Source organism: Pseudophryne corroboree, chromosome 5, assembly GCF_028390025.1.
Source record: "Pseudophryne corroboree isolate aPseCor3 chromosome 5, aPseCor3.hap2, whole genome shotgun sequence".
Classification (NCBI taxonomy): Eukaryota; Metazoa; Chordata; class Amphibia; order Anura; family Myobatrachidae; genus Pseudophryne; species Pseudophryne corroboree.
Window position 1 is genome coordinate 372,644,254 of NC_086448.1, and position 17,647 is coordinate 372,661,900.

Below are 17,647 nucleotides of genomic sequence, written 5' to 3' on the forward strand. Positions count from 1 at the left end.
CATGTATCATCGTGCCGTACGTGTTTTAAATCAAGCTTCGAGGTATTGCGAAGTATACATTTGAATTCCTTCTTATCCCGTGGTACGGGTCTGTGGATGGGCTGTCAAACTTTACCGAGCTCTTTTCGGCTTTGGTTGTAACAAAATGGGGGAGCACATTTTAGTTGATGATACATGAATGGGGGAGATATGTGATTGCTGATATCTGTGCCTGTATTCCCTATCGACTATGTGTGTCATTACCTGAGGGTTGAAGAAAAGACATAATTACGGTAAATGCGGTGGTATTCTATGTCAAGTAAATGTACATTCGTCGATTGAGGTCTTGTTTGGTGTCTGTTGAATGCAGTCTTCTTTGTGCTTTTGCCCATAAGGTGCGAGCAAAAGCTGTCAATGTCCATAGATTTACAAAAGTGTTGGGCTAGCGTAATTTTAAAATTTCTAGGGAAACTGGGGATCCATGGCATAGTTCATCAAAAATCTGTGTATCAGGTTGTCAAAACTTCTTCTTTAGTCCATCTGTTGTCTGTATATCGGCTCATCAAACTCCTCGTCCAAGTGGGTCTTTTTACCTTGGAGAAAACGGAAAAACAGGTGAAAGAAACGGACCGTAGATATCGCATTTTCATCACATCATTGTTTCTACATTTGGGTCATAAATCAAATCCATTGGAATTACAGTTTCCTCACTCCTTAAACTCATTACCCTAGTACGACGATTGCACTTCATTAAAGCCTGACCGCATCTAAATATCAAGCCAATCGTTATGATAACACCTAAGATACATAGGAGAAACTTCCCAACATCCATTATGACTCCTTGAGCCCAGTCTCCTAAACCAGAGAACCAATTTCGCGGGTTCAACCATGACACCCAACCAGTCAGCTCATTACCTACAGCAGCAAGAGTGAGATTGTGTCTCCTGCGAAATTCCCACTTCAGTTGGAGAATATCGTCCATCTTTTGGTCTATGACCTCGACCGGGTCCTCGGTGCTATTCGTAATATATGTGCAACATTTCACGCCGTATTGTGTTGCCAGTGTGACACAATATCCGCCTGTCACTGCTGTGAGGTAATTAAGAACCATTCTATGCTGTACCAGTTCTGTTTTATAAGCCTGAAGTTCTCTTCCAGTATACCTAAACGTGTCATCATACATTTCAGTGATATTATCTAACAAATTTGCAAGCGCAGATATGTATTTATAATTCAACACTCCTCTGGCGGTGCGAGTGATGTCTAACGCGATTAGAAACTGAATCCCGGTGGATTCATGGATCATGTCAGAGGCCGGATGCTCTGTTCTTTCTATCAGGTGCCGTTTAACTACGTGCTCGTAATGGGTGTGAGTATAAGGAGTTTGGGCAACACGGTGTATGTCTTTCATTTTGTCATGTGATACAGTCATTACTTCAGGCAGTACTTTTCCAATATAACACAATCCTTCAGAGTTTGGGGCAAGCCACTTATACGCCTTTCTCCCGCATATGAAATATGCATCATCGGGGAGAACATATGGGACGGAGTAGAACATAACCATATTACACACCTTCCATGTGAAATCTCCTAACCCTAATTCTTCCATCTGCTTAGTACACGTATCAGGTTGTACGATATGTGCACAGTATCCTGGTGATACCTCTCCAACTCTCGTAATCCTATTTCCTAAGGTATACCTATACCGGAAAGATTTTCCTCTACTGGCTATGTGGCGTATAAGCTCTGTATCTGTAGGCATTCTATCTGCTCTATGCGAAAAGGTCATGGTTTGATTACTCCATGACACTTCCCAATTTCCCGGCTTTCGGGGATTGGAGATGTTAAAACATAATAGGGACCTATCCACATGGTATTGGTGGAGCTTCAAACTAGGAGGGCTGGAGATATTAAACCTCCTGTCCACCGGTCTCCCACCACTTAACTCAAGTACCTCCCCTAACGTTAAAGGAAATGGTACTAGCCCTGATTTGCTATGACCTTGAGGTACTTGAGAGCATACCCAACAATCTGTTTTATTTAACACACTACCCACTAAGGAGTGATAGTCACTCAATGGATGCCGGTCCATATGGATATTAAAACTGGATTGGCATTTCTTTATGCACCCATCCTCAATGACATTGTTACAGAGCCGACAGATACAGTTTTCTTCAGCTAACAATCCTTCACAATTCCTTCTATGGTCAATGCTATCGGATCGTTTTCTGATACTCGCCTTTACTTGTTGATTAAGTTGTTCTTGGAAAACTACGCCTCCATCTTTATCATCAGAACCCATTCCAGAACCTCTCTCGACCTCCATGGTACTCTCGCCGGAACAGACTGCTCTGGTCAACATCATGGTCAACAGGAAAATCCGGATCACAGTCTCTTGGGGCAAGTCCATCTTGTAGGAGGAAACGGAGAAGAATGAGAAGGGGGAAAAATAATTTGAGGGAGAGGGGATGGGAAGTTGGAGAAAAACAATAAAAGGGAACAGGGGATCGACAACTGCTTTTGGTCTTGTGATTTTCAATGCTCAGGTGCCGCCTCAATCCTCCTGGAACAGACACTCCAGTGATACAACCTCTACCGTCTGTTCCTTATCATGGGACCTCTCTGGATCAGCAACCTTTTTACAGTGGGACGAATGAACCCAAGTCTCTCTCTCAGCAACCTTCAATGCTGTAGTGCTAGTCAATAAGACCTGGTATGGTCCTTCCCATCTGTCAATAAGGCAACCTGAGCGTAGAAAATTCCGTATCATTACATAATCCCCAGGTTCAATGTCATGACAATTACTATCTGGTAAATCAGGAATCACTAACTTCAGATTATCATTTTGATTCCTTAACTGTTTACTCATGTTAATCAAGTATTTTACAGTCACTTCATTGTTACACTTCAAATCATCCTGAGGGTTAATCATAACATGCGGTTGTCGACCAAACAAGATTTCAAAGGGAGACAGATTAAGAGGGGACCTGGGAGTGGTTCTGATGCTGTATAGTACAATGGGTAAAGCTTCCGGCCATGTCAATCCTGTCTCTGCCATCACTTTACTCAGTTTATTTTTAATAGTGCTATTCACTCTTTCCACTTTCGCACTCGCCTGTGGACGGTATGGAGTGTGCAGCTTGCTATCAATTCCCATCAATTTACACATTCCTTGAAAGACATCACCTGTAAAATGGGTACCCCTATCACTTTCGATAATTCTAGGGATACCATATCTACATACAAATTCCTGCACAATTTTCTTAGCAGTAAACATAGCGGTATTTGTGGCCGCTGGAAATGCTTCGACCCAATTTGAGAAAACATCTATACAAACAAGTACATATTTCAAATTTCGACAAGGGGGTAATTGAATAAAGTCAATCTGTATTACCTGGAAAGGGCCGCCGGCAGGTGGGATATGAGATGGTTCTGTAGGTATTGCCTTTCCGATGTTCTTTCTCAGACAGGTAAGGCATGACATTGCTCTTTTACTCGCATGAGATGAAAATCCTGGGGCACACCAATATGCTCTTACCAACTTGCACATCCCTTCCTTGCCCAGATGAGTCAGCCCGTGAGCTGCCTCAGCTAAACATGGAAGGTATGCTCTGGGGGCCACTGGTTTACCGTGTCCATCCGTCCAGAGTCCTGAGGACTCCTGGCCATATCCTTTTGCCTTCCAGACTGCCTTTTCCTGTGTGGAACACAAATTTTGCATCTCACACAACTTCTGTGTGTTGATGGTATTAAATACCATCAGTTGTGTGGTGTCTGTCTGTCTGGGGGTAGCAGCTGCTAATTTAGCAGCTTCGTCTGCTCGGCTGTTACCAAGTGATACTGGGTCTTGGCTATAAGTGTGTGCTTTACATTTGATAACAGCCACTCTGTCGGGTTCCTGTATCGCTGTTAGAAGCCTTTTTATGTGAGCTGCATGCGCTACCGGTGTACCAGCTGCCGTCATGAAATTTCTGAGGCGCCATAGGGCTCCGAAATCATGGACTACCCCGAATGCGTATCTAGAATCGGTGTAGATATTGGCTGATTTGCCCTTAGCCAATTCACATGCTCTGGTTAGGGCGACCAGTTCAGCAACCTGGGCTGAGTGAGGTGGGCCTAGCGGTTCCGCTTCTATGGTGCCTTGGTCATCTACGACTGCGTATCCAGTACACAAGTCTCCCGAGTCTGACTGTCTATGACAACTACCGTCCATGTAGAACGTAAGTTCTACATCTTCCAGTGGGTTGTCACTGATGTCAGGCCTTGCAGTAAAATTTTGGGTCAAATATTCCATACAATCATGTGTGTCTTCCTTTGTGTTAAATTCTCCTTCCCCACCACTCTCATCCTCCACCCTTTGTGCCTGTCCAGGCACACCTGGGAGATATGTTGCAGGATTTAATGCACTGCATCTCCTTATGGTGATGTTTACGGGGGCCATTAGTGCCAATTCCCATCTTGTAAACCGCGCTGATGAGACGTGTCTGGTTTGGGCAGAATTTAACAAGGCTGACACTGCATGTGGTGTATGAATTGTGAGGTTGTGACCTAGCACGACGTCTTCGCTTTTCGTTACTAGCAATGCTATCGCAGCAACGCTTCGCAAGCATGTGGGGAGGGATCGCGCCACCGTATCTAGCTGAGCGCTGTAATATGCTACCGGCCTGCTGGCATCACCGTGCTTTTGGGTTAGTACGCCTGCCGCGCAACCAGCACTTTCTGTTCCGTATAGTTCAAAGGGTTTCCCATAGTCTGGCATACCTAATGCTGGTGCCTGCGTTAGGCACTGTTTAAGTCTCTCAAATGCTGTCTCAGACTCGTCTGTATGCGAAATCCGATCAGGTTTGTTTGAGGAGACCATCTCCTGCAAGGGTAACGCTAGAATGGAAAACCCTGGGATCCAGTTACGGCAATACCCACACATTCCTAAAAATGTTCTTATCTGTTGCTGGGTTTGTGGCAGAGTCATGTCTCTAATTGCTTGAATTCTATCAGCGGTCAGGTGTCTCAGTCCTTGTGTTAGACAGTGTCCCAAATATTTTACCTTAGTTTGGCATAATTGCAACTTGTCTTTGGAAACCTTGTGTCCTGTGTCTGAAAGATGAAACAGGAGCTGTTTCGTATCCTTCAGGGATGCTTCCAATGAATCAGAACACAGTAGTAGATCATCCACGTACTGTATTAATACTGATCCACTCACTGGTTGGAAAGACTGTAAACAATCATGCAAAGCCTGGGAAAATATACTTGGGCTATCTATGAATCCTTGTGGTAATCGAGTCCATGTGTATTGGACTCCTCTGTATGTAAATGCAAACAAATATTGACTGTCAGGGTGCAGAGGTACCGAAAAGAAAGCGGAGCAGAGGTCAATAACAGTGAAAAATTTCGCAGTGGGAGGGATTTGCATTAGGATGACAGCTGGATTTGGCACTACGGGGAACTGACTCTCAACTATTTTGTTAATCCCCCTTAGATCCTGCACTAGCCGGTAACCCCTCCCCCCACTCTTTTTAACAGGGAAGATGGGACTATTGGCAGTGCTGGACGTTCTTACCAGAATGCCCTGTTGTAGCAAGCGCTCTATTACGGGATAAACTCCTAATTCCACCTCTGGCTTCAGAGGGTACTGTGGGATTTTTGGAGCTATCCTACCATCTTTTACTTGTACAACTACCGGAGCTACGTTTGCCATTAATCCAGTGTCCTGTCCATCTTTAGTCCAAAGTGACTCTGGTATCTGAGATGTCATTTCTTCTACTTGGGAGGGAGTCCTATTTGTCATAATGGTATGTGACATTAATTTTGACGGGGAGTCTAACATGTCTCGCACTTCCTGAGCGTGATTCTCAGGTATGTCCAAGAATACACCTTCAGGAGTACAATAAATGACGCACCCCATTTTACACAGTAAGTCTCTTCCCAGGAGATTAGTCGGTGCTGATGCAGCCAGCAAAAAGGAATGCTTGGTATGTAAAGGCCCTACTGTAATCTCGGCTGGTTTGCTAACAGGGTAATGCTGGACTACTCCCGTTACCCCTATGGCTGGAATTGTCTTACCAGTGGTTCTCATGCCCACTGTCGAATTTATCACTGATTTGGCCGCCCCTGTGTCTACAAGAAAGTTTAATGATTTACCAGCTACATTGATTGCAATTTCTGGTTCACTCCCAAGACTTGCAATCAATTTTACTGGCTGCAGATTACAGGTATGGCCACACCCCTATTGGGTATGGTGACCTCCCTGAATCCCGCTGGCAGCAACTACTTGTGATGGAGTTAATTGGGAGCTACCAGAGGCTTGCCAGTCTCTGTTCGGGGGATATCTTTTTGTTTCCCCTGCATGTGGCTCATAACTCCGTTTCTGCGGACCCTGATCCCAATGTCGTGTATCGTGTCGTTGTCTAGGGGGTTGATAAGATTTTTGTATATTTCTCGATCTACAGTCTCGTGCAAAGTGTCCCTGTTTGTGACAAGAATAACATGTTACCACATTTGACTTACCCACAGGATTTGGTGATATTAACACAGGCTGTTTTGTGGTCAAGGCCTGTATACTTACTGCCATTAACTTATCACCTTGTTGTTCCCTGTGTCTGGTGATGTTCCTATCGTGATCAATAGCAGCCTCTCTCAAAGTAGCCACAGACAGACCTCGCCAACATGGTTGTGTGGTCTGTACCCTAGTCTTTAATGACTCTTTTAAACCATCCATCAGTACCGATACTGCTACTTCTCCATGGTTTATGTTTGTTTTAATGTCCTCTATGCCTGTGTATTTTGCCATTTCTAATAATGCCCTGTGAAAATATTCTGCAGCAGTTTCTGACTCTTTCTGTCTAATGGAGAAAATCTTGTTCCACTTAACTACTGCTGGGAAATACTCTTTTAACTGTAAACTTATTCTTTTTACGTTGTCTTTGTTGTACACATCTGTAAGAGGTACATCCTGATCTAATCCACAGTCAGCTAAAAATTGAGTTGCGTCAACATTGGAGGGTAAACATGCTCTCAGCAATATCTGCCAGTCTTTGTTGTTGGGCTCTACCGTGTTACCTAGGTCTCTGATGTATTTTTGGCTGGCAACTAAGTCTTTTCTAGGGTCAGGGAATTCAGACACTATGGTCCTTAATTCCATTCGGGAAAATGGGCTATACATGGCAATGTTCCTAACAGGAGTGACTCCTGAAGTGTCTGTTTTCCCATTTGGAACTACTATTACCTTAACAGGATTAACTCTAACAACCTCATTCTGTGTAGATTCTACAGGCTGTGGTGAAATAGTTTCAGCATAGTGTATGGTGCCGTACTTACCCATTGATACGACCTCACCTATCCCTCCGCTAGGGGCCTTTGTTACTAATCTCGGGGGTGGAGCTGTGCCTACTGTGGTCTCTGCTATGGTGGCTGCTAGAGAGAGCGCTGAAATTGTTGCCGATTCGTCCTCTTGATCACACTCCTGAGGAAAGTTCAAAACAGGGTACAACTTGCACGGGTTAATACTTGCATTGGTTAATTGGTTAACATTATCTTTAACATTTACACAGTTGCTAAGTGTTGGTTTGTTACACCTTAGTGCGTCATTCTCCGCAACCAATTTCTCTCCCGATATGTATGGTGGCGGTGGGGCCGTGGCTATCAGTTTCCTGATTGAGCCAGATCCCGCCGCCTGAGCCAATCCTCTCTGTATGTCACCCTCCTGTTGCCACAACTGCAAATAATCATAATGCTTGATTCGTCTCTTTGCTGATTTAATGAGACATATCCTTCTCCTTAAATTCGTTAACACTTCTGTGCTGAAGCTACCTACTCTTGGGAATTTCTCCCCGTCATGTACTGTCATTCTCTCCCATTCATCACATAAAGCTTCTGTGTGACTTCCGTACTTTTCACACATTACGTACCTTGCCGACCCGACTGGTCGGTTTATGGAATCAACCCGAACCGAGGTTGATCGCCCCCTTCCTGAACAACTGGCCCCCATAATTTGCAGGTGTTACGGACCCTTACAAAAAACCAAGATATTCACGATAGGTTGACGGTAAGGTTTACCGAGCACCTTACTCACTCTGCCCACGCCGACCAATACGACCTGATCACACCGATATGGTGCTGGCGTACTCGACCCAGGGCACCTATTTAACCTTTGTTTACTGGAACATGCGAGGGATATCCGCAGAACACTTACTCTTTCCAGTAAAGGTGAGGTTGTTGGATAATTCCTGAGTGACCAGCGAACTTCCCTTTGTAAAAATAAAAAATTACACAAATCACGTCAGAATGTACAAATAGCGTTTATGACCTTCGTACACAAATAGTACCGGTCAGGTTTACTAATGCACACAATTACGTGCGGTACAATCGTTCAGCACATAAGCAACTAATCTTATGTACGGAGCGACCAGTGGAATCGAAAATTGCGGCTGCAAATTCCTTCAGCAAGAGCTTGTATGGCCTATATGGGTGTTGCACCAACCCTTTTAGGTGTTGTGCCTGTGGACTGTATAGCGGACTTCCTTGTCTGCTGTACCTGAACCTGCTGGTCTGCTATGACCTCCTTGTCTGCTACAGTCTGACCTCCTGGTCTGCTATACTCTAATGCTCAAATTTTATGTTTAACCAAGGATGCCTCCCTAGCCACCGTGCATGTCACTTACACGTATGTACCTCACGAGAACTCGATGATTTCTTTTGGTTCAACCTCAAAATTGTATGTAAAAACACTCACTCACCACATGTACACTTTTGTTTCTATTTCTATTTCTGCGCAGAAATTTCTCTTTAGACCAGATGTGTTACAAATTAGGAGAAGGATCTATTAATTTAAATTTCGAATGTTAAAATAAATTTTCGCTATTTATCGCCTGTTGCGTTATTTATCGCGTGTTGTTTGAGTTACGTGGGCGTACCCAGACGCTCCGTTGCGTAATTTACGCTGCGTGCGTCGGCCTTTGCGTACGCGAGTCTCTCCCTTTGTTAGAGACACGTGTACACCAGTCTTTGTCTACCGTAACACAACTAACACGTTTTATCAATGTAGATGATCCTTGACCATCTACCAAGCACCACACCAATCTCTCTTTATACCTTTAGGTAGAGTTGCGTGTATTTCTATACCTTAACTGTATTACCTTTACTTTTACACTTTAACTATGAAATAGCGACAAATCTCTCTTAGTACGTTTATCGATTATACAATGGCAAACAGGAGAGTGATATATGAAAATACACGAATGAAAAGAAATGCAGATATGCGTGCGTGTGTACGCAAGACAGAAATAAACAGTTTTAAAAGGACACTATCGTTTTGTTCTTACCTCCGGTCCCGGATTCCTTCAGCACCCTTTACTAAGCGAAGCAGACGCTTATCCAAACAGCACTACGAGGAATATGATCTCCCGCCCTTTGCTGCATGATAATGTCTGCTGAAATTACCTAGTGCAGATATGTGAAGGACGGGCGAGCCGCCAATTGATAAAGCTGAATATTTATCGTATATAAAACCCTTTGTGAGGTCTAAGAACACTGTACGCTATTTACGTATGAAGTACCGTAAGGGTACGCTCGTTGCGTAACAATCGCTTAGCCGTAGTCGAGACGCTCAAGCGTCACGTTCGCTCACGGCCAAGAGATCACAGGCAGGCACGCTATTGGCTGCTGACTAACGTAATGATTCGCTATAGCGTAGCGGACGCTCGGGACCACGAGGAGATCACCAGCGGCGCTGACGCTCACAATGTTAAACCTTTCAATCTAAACCATAAACAATGTAATATGCTGTAAAACCTTAGTGTAGAGATAGGGTGTAGATGCAACACAGTGTAACCTTATTAACTCAAAAGCTGTTTGAGCGTCACCGACGCTCTGAGAATACTTAACACTATAAGAAATACACAGATACCTTGGCTTAGGGTCCAACGCCTAATATATATATATATTATGAATTAAATACTTGCAAAAGAATTAATACAAATACAAATCATACACTACAATATAACATAGACTACCTAACCAGATAACTACACAGGAAGTATAATACAATTACTATTTAAGGGAAAATAAGAGAGAAAGAGGAGAAGAGAGAGAGAGAGAAATTGGCCCACAATAACAAGAAGATCAATATAGTTGCGGAGAAAAACTTACGCACAAAGGAAACGATCGCATGCGCCTCTGGACATCCAGCTCCCGATTTTCAGCAATGATAACCGTTGAAGAGTGAGAGCTGGATGTGATCGGCTTGTCTATTTATGCCCCACACACAATACAATTCAATGGTCCCTACAATCTCATTGTTCATTGGACACAGGAATTCCTCCTCGCATTATAACAAAAGGTCATAGGTTGATTCATACAGGTGGGCCGTGACTATTTCCAACAGCTCAGGTGGGAGGGAAACTGGGTTTCCCGCCGCATGGATAAGTAAGTGCAAATACAGTAAATGTTCACAAACTTCTTATGTCCATAACTATTCGCACGAGCGATTAATCCGCTTCAAACCAACACCGGAATATTGCTAATTAAATACTCTTCCGATGGGTACTAAACACCACTGTATTACTCCTGTCTGACCCTTCGCATCAAACAAAGAGGGATTTCTCTGTTCACGAACATTCTATATTAACCAAACTTTCAGAATCTATCAAAGGGACCATGATCTACAAAATACATTATATAGTGAAAATATGTAACGATTGAGTCGCACGCTACGATCACATAAACTCTACCGTAAATACGCATACCGTGCGCCTGCGGGTGCCCGCGACTGTGAGTATGCGCACGTACGGGAGAGCGTACGCATGCGCAGCACGGACCTGTGTGAGGTGCAAATATGGTAGTGTGCATAGAGATATTTTTCTAACTTTGACACCCTAAAGCTAATATGAACCCTAACCCTAATACGAACCCTAACCCTAATAACGCTAACATGAACCCTAAGCCTTACCCTAACTTTAAAGACCCTAACCCAAATCATAACTCTAATACCCGAACCCTAACCCTAATAACCCTAACCCTAACCCTAAAACCCTAACCATAATAACCCTAACCCTAAAACGAACCCTGACCCTAACCATAATAGGAACCCTAACCCTAATACGAACCCTAACCCTAATACTCTAACCCTAATAACCCTAATAACCCTAACCCTAATATCCTAACCCTAACCCTAATAACCTTAACTCTAATCACCCTAACCAATACCCAAACCCTAACCCGAACCCTAACCCTAACATGAACCCTAACCCTAACACTAAAACCCTAACCCTAAAAACCCTAACCCTAATAACCCTAACCCTTATACCCTGACCCAAAACCCAAACCCTAACGTAACCCTAACCCTTACCCTAATCCTAACCCTAAAACCCTAAACATAACCCTAAAGCCCTGAACGTATCCCTAACTCTAAATCCCTTTCCCTAAAACCCTAAAACCCTAACCCTAATCCTAACCCTAACCCAACCCTAACCCTAATCCTAAAACACTAACCCTAACCCTAACTCAAACCCTAATCCTAAAACCCTAAATCTAAAACCCTAACTCTAATATCCCTAACCTGAACCCTAACTCGAACCCAAACCATAACACTAATACCACAACACTAACCCAAATTCGCTAACCCTAACCCTTAACCTAATACCCTAACCCTAACCCTAATACTCTAATACCCTAACCCTAACTAACCCTAACCCTAATACCATAACCCTAACCCTAACCCTAATACCATAACCCGAATACCATAACCCTAACCCTAATAACCCTAATAAACCTAACCCTAAAACCCTAAAAACATAACCCTAAACCTAACACCCTAACCCTAACACGAACCCTTAACCCTAACCCTAAAACCCAAACCTTTAACAATAACAAGAACTCTAACCGTAATCCTAAAACCCTAACCATAAAACCCTAACCCTAACGCGAACCCTAACACCCTCACCCTAATACCCTAACCCTAATACCCTAACCCTAACCTAATAACCCTAAACCTCATAACCCTAACAACCCTAACCCTAATACGAACCCTAACCTAAACCCTAATACCCTAACCCTAATAACCCTAACACTAACCCTTACCCAAACCCTAACCTAATAACCGTAACCCTAACCTTAATAACCCTAATAACCCTAACCCTAATATGAAACCTAACCATAATACGAACCCTAACCCTAATAACCCTAACCCTTACCCTAAACCTAACACCCTAACTTTAAAGACCCTAACCCAAATCCTAAATCTAATACCCTAACCTTAACCTTAATAACCCTAACCCTAAAACCCTAACCATAAAACCCTAACACGAACCCTAACACCCTCACCCTAACACCCTAAACCTAATACCATAACCCTAACCATTAAAACAATAACCCTAACCCTAATAACCCTAACCCTAACCCTAATACCCTAACCCTAACCTGAACCCTAATCTAACCCTTACCATAATACCCTAACTCTAACCCGAACCTGAACCCTAAAACCCTATCACTAAAATCCTAACCCTAATCCTAACCCTAACACAACTCTAACCCTAACACTAAAGCCCTAACCCTAACCCTAAAACACTAACCCTAACCATAACAAAAACCATAACCCTAAAACCCTAACCCTAATACAAACCCTAACGCGAACCCTAACCCGAACCCTAACCATAACACTAATACCCCAACCATAACCCTAATACCCTAACCCTAACGCTAATACCCTATCCCTAACTCTAACCCTAACCATAAAACCCTAACCCTAACCCCCTAATACCCTAATACCATAACCCCAACCCAAACCTGAACCCTAACCCTTAAACCCTAACCCTAAAACAAACACTATCCCTAATGCTAATACCCTAACCCTAACATGAACCCTAGTCTTAACCCCTAACCCGTAATCCTAACCCTTACCATAACTCTAATAACCCAAATTATAATACAAACCCTAACCCTGACCATAAAACCCTAACCCTAACCCCTAACCCCAACCCTAACCTTAACCCTAATAACCCTAATACAAATCCTAACCCAAATTCCCTAACCCCTAACCGCTAACCCTAACCCTAATATGAACTATAACCCTAACCCAACCCTAATAACCCTATCCCTAACCCTAAAACCCTAACACGAACCCTAACCCAAAAACCTAACCCTAACTCTAACACGAACCCTAACCCTAATAACCCTAACCCTAAAACCCTAACACCCTAACTCTAACAAGAACCCTTAACCCTAACCCTAGCCTTAACCCAAACATGAACCCTAACCCTAATACCCTAACCCTAACCCTAATAACCCTAACCCTAACTCTAATACCTTAACCCTAACCCTAATAACCTTAACCCTAATAAAACTAACCATAACCTGTACCCAAACCCTAACCTGAACCCTAACCCTAACATGAACCCTAACACTAAAACCCTAACCCTAACCCTAATAACCCTAACCCTTATACCCTGACCCAAACCCAAACCCTAACGTAACCCTAACCCTTACCCTAATCCTAACCCTAAAACCCTAAACATAACCGTAAAACCCTGAACCTAACCCTAACCCTAAATCCCAAATCCTAAAACCCTAACCCTAATCCTAACCCTAACCCAACCCTAACCCTAAAACCCTAACCCTAACCCTAAAACACTAACCCTAACCCTAACTCAAACCCTAATCCTGAAACCTTAAATCTAAAATCTTAACTCTAATATCCCTAACCTGAACCCTAACTCTAACCCAAACCATAACACTAATACCACAACCCTAAACCAAATTCCCTAACCCTATATCTAATTCCCTAACCCTAACCCTAGTACCCTAATACCCTTACCTTAACTAACCCTAGTCCTAACTCTAATACCATAACCCTAACCCTAACCCTAATACCCTAACCCTAATACCATAACCATAACCATAATAACCCTAACCCTAATAACCCTAATAAACCTAACCCTAAAACCCTAAAAACATAACTCTAAACCTAACACCCTAACCCTAACACGAACCCTTAACCCTAACCCTAAAACCCAAACCTTTAACAACAACACGAACTCTAACCGTAATCCTAAAACCCTAACCATAAAACCCTAACACGAACCCTAACCCTAACACCATGACCCTAATACCCTAACCCTAATACCCTAACACTAACCTAATAACCTTAAACCTAACTACCTAGATACCCTAACCCTAACAACCCTAACGCTAATACGAACCCTAACCCTAATACCCTAACCCTAATAACCCTAACACTAACCCTTACCCGAACCCTAACCCTAACCTAATAATCCTAACCCTTACCCTAAACCTAACACCCTTTAAAGACCCTAACCCAAATCATAATTCTAATACCCTAACCCTAACCCTAATAACCCTAACCCTAACCCTAAAACCCTAACCATAATTACCCTAACCCTAATACGAACCCTGACCCTAACCCTAATACGAACCCTAACCCTTATAACCCTAACCCTAATACGTACCCTAATACGAACCCTAACCCTAATACGAACACTAATATGAAATCTAACCTTAAAACCTTACTGTAACCCCAAACCCTAACACAAAACCCTAACCCTAATACCCTAATAACCCTAACCCTAAAACCATAACCCTAATACGAACTCTAACCCAAACCCTAATACGAACCCTAGCCCTAACCCTAATATGAACCATAACCATAAAATCGTAACCCTAATCCTAAAACCATAACCCTAACCCAAACCCTAAAACCCTAACCCTAATAGCTCGAACTCTAATAACCATCATCCTAACCCTAATAACCCTAACCTTAGTCCTATCTTTAACGCTAAAACCCTAAAACAGTAATGCTAACCCTAACCCCCTAACCCTAACACGAACCCTTAACCCTAATCATAACCCTAATACCCTAACACTAACCCTAATTTGAACTCTAACCCTAAGCCCTAACCCTAACCCTGACTCGAACCCGAACCCTAACGATAACATGAATCATAACTCTAACCCTAACCCCTAACCCTAACCCTAAAGCCCTACCCACAATAACCCTATACTTAATAATCCTAACCCTAACCCTAAATCCCTAACCCAAACCCTAACACTAATATGAACCCTAACCCTTACCCTAAACCTAACTGTAACCCTAATACCCTAACCCTAATACCCTAACCCTAACCCTTAAAACCATAACCCTAACCCTAATAACCCAAACCCTAATACCCTAACCCTAACCCGAACCCTAATATAACCCTTACCATAATACCCTAACTCTAACCCGAACCTGAACCCTAACACGTTATCCCTAAAACCCTAACCCTAATCCTAATCCTAACCCAACTCTAACCCTATCCCAAAAGCCCTAACCCTAACCCTAACCCTAAAACGCTAACCCTAATACAAACCCTAACCAGAACCCGAACCCGAACCCTAACCATAACACTAATACCCCAACCATAACCCTAATACCCTAACCCTAACCATAATACCCTAACCCTAACTCTAACCCTAACAATAAAACCCTAACCCCCAAATACCCTAATACCCTAACCCTAACCCAAACCTGAACCCTAACTCGAACCCTAACCCTAACACGAACCCTGACCCTATCTCTAACCCTAACCCCTAACCCCTAACCCTTAAACCCTGACCTTCATACAAACACTATATCTAACCCTAATGCTAATACCCTAACCCTAACATGAAACCTAACCTTAACTCCTAACCCGTAACCCTAACCCAAACCCTTACCCTAACTCTAATAACCCAAATTATAATAAAAACCCTAACCTGACCATAGAACCCTAACCCTAACCCCTAAACCCAACCCTAACCTTAACCATAATAACCCTAACCCTAATACAAACCCTAACCCAAATATCCTAACCCCTAACCGCTAATCCTAACCCTAATATGAACTCTAACCCTAACCCCTAAACCATAACCCTAATAACCCTATCCCTAACCCTAAAACCCTAACACGAACCCTAACCCAAAACCCTAACCCTAACTCTAACACGAACCCTAACCCTAATAACCCTAACCCTAAAACACTAACCCTAACACCCTAACCATAACACGAACCCTTAACCCTAACCCTAAAACCCTAACCCTAACACGAACCCTAACCCTAATACCCTAACCATAATCCTAATAACCCTAACCCTAACCATAATACCCTAACCCTAACTCTAATAACCTTAACTCTAATAACCTTAACCCGTACCCAAACCCTAACCCGAACCCTAACCCTAACATGAACCCTAATACTAATTCCCTAACCCTAAAAACCCTAACCATAATAACCCTAACCCTTATACCCTGACCCAAAACCCAAACCCTAACATAACCCTAACCCTTACCCTAATCCTAACCCTAAAACCCTAAACATAACCCTAAAGCCCTGAACCTAACCCTAACTCTAAATCCCTAACCCTAAAACCCTACCCCTAATCCTAACTCTAACCCAACCCTAACCCTAAAACCCTAACCCTAAAACACCAACCCTAACCCTAACTCAAACCCTAATCCTAAAACCCTAAATCTAAAACCCTAACTCTAATATCCCTAACCTGAACCCTAACTCGAACCCAAACCATAACACTAATACCACAACCCTAACCCAAATTCGCTAACCCTAACCCTATACCTAATACCCTAGCCCTAACCCTAATACCCTAACCCTAACCCTAACTAACCCTAACCCTAATAACATAACCCTAATACCATAACCCTAACCATAATAACCCTAACCCTAATTACCCTAATAAACCTAACCCTAAAACCCTAAAAACATAACTCTGAACCTAACACCCTAACCATAACACGAACACTTAACCCTAACCCTAAAACCCAAACCTTTAACAATAACACGAACTCTAACCGTAATCCTAAAACCCTAACCATAAAACCCTAACATGAACCCTAACCCTAACACTAAAACCCTAACCCAAATATCCTAACCCCTAACCGCTAATCCTAACCCTAATATGAACTCTAACCCTAACCCCTAAACCATAACCCTAATAACCCTATCCCTAACCCTAAAACCCTAACACGAACCCTAACCCAAAACCCTAACCCTAACTCTAACACGAACCCTAACCCTAATAACCCTAACCCTAAAACACTAACCCTAACACCCTAACCATAACACGAACCCTTAACCCTAACCCTAAAACCCTAACCCTAACACGAACCCTAACCCTAATACCCTAACCCTAATCCTAATAACCCTAACCCTAACCATAATACCCTAACCCTAACTCTAATAACCTTAACTCTAATAACCTTAACCCGTACCCAAACCCTAACCCGAACCCTAACCCTAACATGAACCCTAATACTAATTCCCTAACCCTAAAAACCCTAACCATAATAACCCTAACCCTTATACCCTGACCCAAAACCCAAACCCTAACATAACCCTAACCCTTACCCTAATCCTAACCCTAAAACCCTAAACATAACCCTAAAGCCCTGAACCTAACCCTAACTCTAAATCCCTAACCCTAAAACCCTACCCCTAATCCTAACTCTAACCCAACCCTAACCCTAAAACCCTAACCCTAAAACACCAACCCTAACCCTAACTCAAACCCTAATCCTAAAACCCTAAATCTAAAACCCTAACTCTAATATCCCTAATCTGAACCCTAACTCGAACCCAAACCATAACACTAATACCACAACCCTAACCCAAATTCGCTAACCCTAA